The sequence below is a fragment of the Quercus suber genome, unplaced genomic scaffold, assembly GCF_002906115.3.
Source record: "Quercus suber isolate HL8 unplaced genomic scaffold, Cork oak 2.0 scaffold_89, whole genome shotgun sequence".
In the NCBI taxonomy this organism is placed as follows: domain Eukaryota; kingdom Viridiplantae; phylum Streptophyta; class Magnoliopsida; order Fagales; family Fagaceae; genus Quercus; species Quercus suber.
Window position 1 is genome coordinate 977,472 of NW_027069554.1, and position 6,000 is coordinate 983,471.

The window sequence follows — 6,000 nt, forward strand, 5'->3', positions numbered from 1 at the left end:
TGCACAAGCTCTTCCCACAGACGGCGTCAATTGTAGGGTCAGTTTTTGTAACCCAAGCCCAAAAGATATGGGTTGAAGGCCCAGCGAACCCAGGACAATAAATTTGTAGAGAGTGGGCGAAAGAGCTAGGCTAGTTATAAAGTAAACAATGGTTGGCTAGGTTACTAGCAGTGATGATAACATGAACTAATGCTTGAACAACTCCATGAATGAATGTCCGAAGAGATGTTTTATTAAGTGAACAGTGATTACAACATTCAGAGTTACAGTAAAACTTTTCTCTTCCTTTTTCTCTCTCTCCTCCGTCCCCTATTATCAGGGACCCTTCTTCTTTATATATCATCCTCTCCTATCATCTCCATCGTCCACCTGTTCTTCATTTGCGTATCTACTCAAGTGCATGTCCCGTTATGTGTCTACTTTAGTTCTTTGTGAGTGGCGGTAGCCGAGGTTACACTGTTCAAGGGTCTTCTCCACATAAATGCGGCCAGAAAAGTTGTTGCAGTGCATTGAATACGGTGGTAGCAGCTTTTCCTTTAGATATTTTTTAGTTATGATCATCTCCGGATCCGCCCAGAACTTATCATTATCATTGGGATTGTTAGGAAGATTATTCGGACCTTTCACACGTTTGTTTGATCAAGGCTATTTGTGGCCGAGGAGTAAGACGTCTTCGGACTAGTGATGACCTCTTCGGACTAGTGATGACCTCTTCGGACGGTACTCCCACTTTTCTTCTGGGCTTCCTGCTTCAGATGGGCGCCCCAACCACCTATTACTCCTCGGAAATATAATAGTCCCTAACAGGGTGTCCCGGGCCCATTAAGTAGCTCTGGGTTTTTTCCCCCCACAGTTTCAATAACTTCTAAGATTTGAATCTTCTAATTCTTTTAATATATATATATATATATATGGCATTTTGGAAGTTTAAATATCTAAATTTTTGTGTTAGTTTTTGTAATATTTTAACATGTTTGGCAGATTTTGATAATTTATTCTTTTGAAGGTAATCAATTTTTCTCTTATATTTCTCTATTGTGTAATTATATATATTTTGTTTTGTTTCAATAGTATATAGGAAGTGAATATTATGATTTTTTAATAATTTTTGGCTTTTTGAAAGTTTTAACATTTGAATTATTGAGTTACTTTCTTGCAAAATCTAAAACTATTTGGCAAATTTCAATGACTATAGCCCTGAGTTATTCTTTCGAGGGTAACATATATGTCTCTTATAATTATCTGTTGTGTAATCACACACACACACACACTCATATTATATATATATATATATATATAATTTGTAGGTTTTGAATCTTTTGTTTCTTTAATATTTTTTGCCTTTTGTAATTTTTAACATCAGTATTTTTTGGGTTCATTTTTTTGCAATATCTAAAACTTTTCTAGCAAATTTCAATAGTTATAACCATGGATAATTTTTTTGAATGTAACTCATCTTTCTCTTATATTTCTCTATTGTATAGTTATATACATTTTGTTTTATTTCAATAATTTCTAAGCAGTTAATCTTTTGATTTTTTAATATTTTTTGAATTATTCTTTAATTCAAATATTCTTTAATGTCTAAATTTTTGAGTTACTTTTTTGCAATGTCGTCAGATTTTTTTGTAAGTCATTGCACATTCAAGCAATGGCTTCTTCATCAAATTGTAACACAAATTGAAATTAGACAAGAGCAATTCATGCAATGGTATAGTTTCATAATCAATTTAATATTATTTTAGTCTACAATAGAAATAGGCAGGTTTCCATGCATAGCACGAGTTAGCGACTAGCATGGGCAGAGCTAGGGGGGGTCGAGAGGGGGCACTTACCCTCCTTGGCCCCACACAAAAAAAAACTGTTAATATTTACTTAACTTGCATTGATGCATTTGAGGTAAAAAGATAGAACTATTACTAATGAAAAGTTATAAAACCATAAACAAACAATCAGCTGCTTGCATGAGATGATTGGGAGCATAGCCCACTTTTGCCATCTTAAAATATAAGCCCATCCTATATTAACATAACCCAATTCTATTTTTTTTTTTTTTTTTAAATACCTTGATGTGTGTCTAACTTATAACCTCATATTGTTTGATTTTTCTACTCTCTTTCTTTGGTAACTTTTTAAATGAATTTCTTGTATTGAAGTATAAATAAATGGTTAATAAATAAGATGGTTTTTCAAAATAAGTTTGCATGTTAAGCTAAAATAAATAGACCTATAACATTTAGCTTTACAAAAATAATAGAAATTTACCTAAGTTGAACTTTATGTCTATCTAACAACTAAAAATCTTTTAATTCCTAAGTAAAGTTATAACGTTTTTTTATAATTAAAATTTTAAAAGGATTGTTAGGGGCATTTTTTTTCGTTGCTCACATGATATTTGGGAAGTCAAGACCGAGACTCAACTTTAGGCTTAGAACATGGCTCAAAGGCTATCGGTGAAGTGTGAAAGACCCATTTGCTCAAGGTCCAAGTTGCATCCAACAAATATCATAATAAGGCCCCCAAAAATACCTCCTGCAAAAATAAACTAACACAAAGGATGGCCCACCACAATAAGTACTTAGATAATAGTCCAACAGTAAATATGAAAAACGTCCAGTGCTAGATGTTTAGAAAATTAATAAATGTATTTGCATAATAAAAATTATGCATTCACTCCATAGTCGGTGTAGACACTCAATTTTGCACCCATGATTTAATAAAGGAGAATGACTTGAATGACTAATCCATGTACCCCAAAAATTATAATTGCATTACATGCATCAATTTGGTCTTGCATTACACGCATCATTTTTTCTTTGCATTATATGCATTAAATCATTCATTGCATATCATAAACATGATCTTGAGAATGGTCACAATGGTGTTTCCAGTTTCCAAATCGGACCATTGGATCGAAAGATATCGCATGATCAAGTTTGCACAGTCAACATGCATTGTGTTTAGGTAGAATCAACCACACAAGATCAATTTAAATTAATTCTTATTAGTTAAAAAATTAAAATTAATTAAATAATTTTGTGATTAGTTGATAATTAGTGTTTAAAATAGGGATGCATGCACAGGAATAAAAGGGATGATTGTATAACAATAAAATTGTGGATAATATAAACTTTATTCAAATTTATTTTAGGGTATTTATCTACAAGATAATTGTCCTCAAATATCCTGAATTATCCAAAAAAGAGATGAAAAATCATAGGCGGAGGATGAAAACGCGTCTAGGAACAAGGATCGACCAAAAAACCCTAGAAGAGGAGTCCAAACGACACCCGAACACCAAAAGTGCATTTAGAGCTATAGGGCCAATTCGACACTTTTGTAAAAGGACCGAATATCCCTGATGTGGTCTTTGGCCCAACGACCTTCGAGTGACAATTATGCATACCATTTTCGATCTTTTCGCGAAAGGATGTGTCCAGATTCAAACCCTAATCATGCATACCTATTTTTTAGAGCCCTCAAGCCTCTATAAATAGAAATTGAATCTCATAATTTAGAACCTCTTTTCCACAATCTGAGAGGCCTACATTTTAGGCTTTCAAATTGCCCATATTTTCTGATCCATTTTCTGAGTGTTGCTGTTTAAATTAGGGTTTTTAGGTTTCAAAGAGAGCTAAATAAGTTTCTTTGAACCCTAAAACATCCTCTCAAGAACGAAGAGTACTCATGCAAAAGGTTGTTTCCTTCACACTATCCTTCTTGTGTTTTTTTATATTGATGAATGTTTTTATCCATAACATGAATGGTTCATCATTGTTTTGTTTAAAGCATGATTGTTTTTATGTGATTGTTATAATCTCTTTCTTGAATGTCAATAATCTACATGTGAACAATACTTTTTCTCAAAATAAAAACAAATCTGCATCTTTATAAGATGTAGATCTGACTTTTTCTTAAAATAAAAACAGATCTGCATCTTTATAAGATGTAGATCTGACTTTTTTCTCAAAATAAAAATAGATCTGCATCTTTATAAGATGTAGATCTGACTTTTTCTCAAAATAAAAACAGATCTACATCTTTATAAGATGTAGATCTTACTTTTTCTCAAAATAAAAATGGATCTGCATCTTCATTAGATGTAGATCTGAATTTTTCTCAATTAAAAATTGATTTGTATCTTTCTTAGATACAGATTTGATTTTTCTTTAATACATGCAGATTTGAAATAAAGAAAAAGATTAAACATGATTGTGTTTTTGTTTGTTTTATGTAAATCATGTTCCATAAATTTAAATTATGAGTGAAACTCTCTTCTTAAAAAAATCTTTTTCATTCTTTTAAAACATATAAAAATAGATTTGACTTTTCTGTCATTAAAAACCATTTTTTATATCATCACAAAACAGATCTGAATTTTTATTTCCAAAAACCACTTTTTCTAAATTTTACAAAACAAATCAAGTATTTTGACAAATCAAAATCACTTTTTTTTACTAATAAAAAAAAAATCTGAATTTTTTTAAAATAAAAGAAGAGACTTCATTCATAAATAAATTTGTGTGATTTCATCTTTGTTTCACATGTTCAACATATCATTCATGACATGCATAAAACTATACATTGGTCACAAGAGTCTAGAAGACCAGACTTTGTCTGGGCGGGATGAATGCCTAACACCTTCCCATTCTGTAACCTAGCCTCCGGATTTAGGTCTTTAGTTAAGTAGATTAGCCTTGTCTTTATTTGTTTTGCATAGAATGTAACTAGGACAAAAAGCTATGTATTTTGGTAGATTGTAACTAGGACCCAAAGCTATGTAATTTTCAAGTTTTTCAATATATGTATTTTTTTTATTCAATCAATGAAGAGAACAATTCTGTCATGTATTTATTTTTCTTATTTTTACCCAAATCTCTTTTTTGAGGGACACTTTTCGTCGAGGTCTCTCACAGTCAGTTAATATAAAAGTGAGCTCGTTATAACAAGTACACAAGAGGAAAAATGATCTAGCAGTGAATATGACGGACCTCTAGCTATAACGTCTAATTAATTAATAAATGTGTTTACATTATAAAAATCATATATTTTCCTCATTATTATTAAGTCAACATAAGGGAAAATTCTCATAGTATCCAAGACATTATGGCCTTCATTATAATAGCAATAAAAAAGGATTAAAGGCTTTACAATTACAAGTAAAAGAGAAAAAAAAAATAGGATTGAATGAAGGGAGAGAAAGAGTGTCCATCTAATGCAGCAAATGTTTAAACAAGATCTCCATGTGTCATATCATACCCATAATGATGAATATATATGTATAGTAAGTGATAGGAATGACTTTATGGAAAGTTTGAGTGAATATATGGAAATATGGAAGAGAGATGAAGTGGTGTTTAGCCATTTTCGGGTATGGTGTAAAGAGGGGCTATTTATGACTATTTTAAGGTGCTGGGATTTTCTGAGAAGATGGAATGTGATGTTTATGGGTAAGTGTATATGAGCATTTATGGACTAAAGGCTAGTTTCTAACCTAAGGGACTGACTTATGGGCTGAAAATAGCATGATGGGTGAGGAAATTTATGATAAGATTGTTGTTCTTGATGAGTTGATGGTAGTTCATTTTATAATGAAGCTTAAGGGATTAATTAGCAAAATTTAGAAAGGACCAAGTCTGACAGCAAAAAAATCTCTTCTGAGATTTGGCCCAAAAATGGTGAGACTTGCTTTTTGGGTGTTTTGCTTATTTGGGTAATGCAACTGGAGGCTGAGATTCTCCTAATCTAGGCATTAAATGCTAAGATTTCGAGATTAATTTCGTCCAATAGGATTAGAGCAAATATGAGGACTAGAGATCTTGCTCGCTACAACTAGAATTAGAGCTCAAGGGGGTTGGTTGACACTCCAAGCCAGGTGTCAACCATTGATGCCTCTGCTGGAGCTTCTGCTGGACACCCCATTATGCTCTCCAAACCACTTTTCCCTAATTTTCCCCTTTTAGGATTCATGGACTTGGTTCATGAATCGATTACATGCAT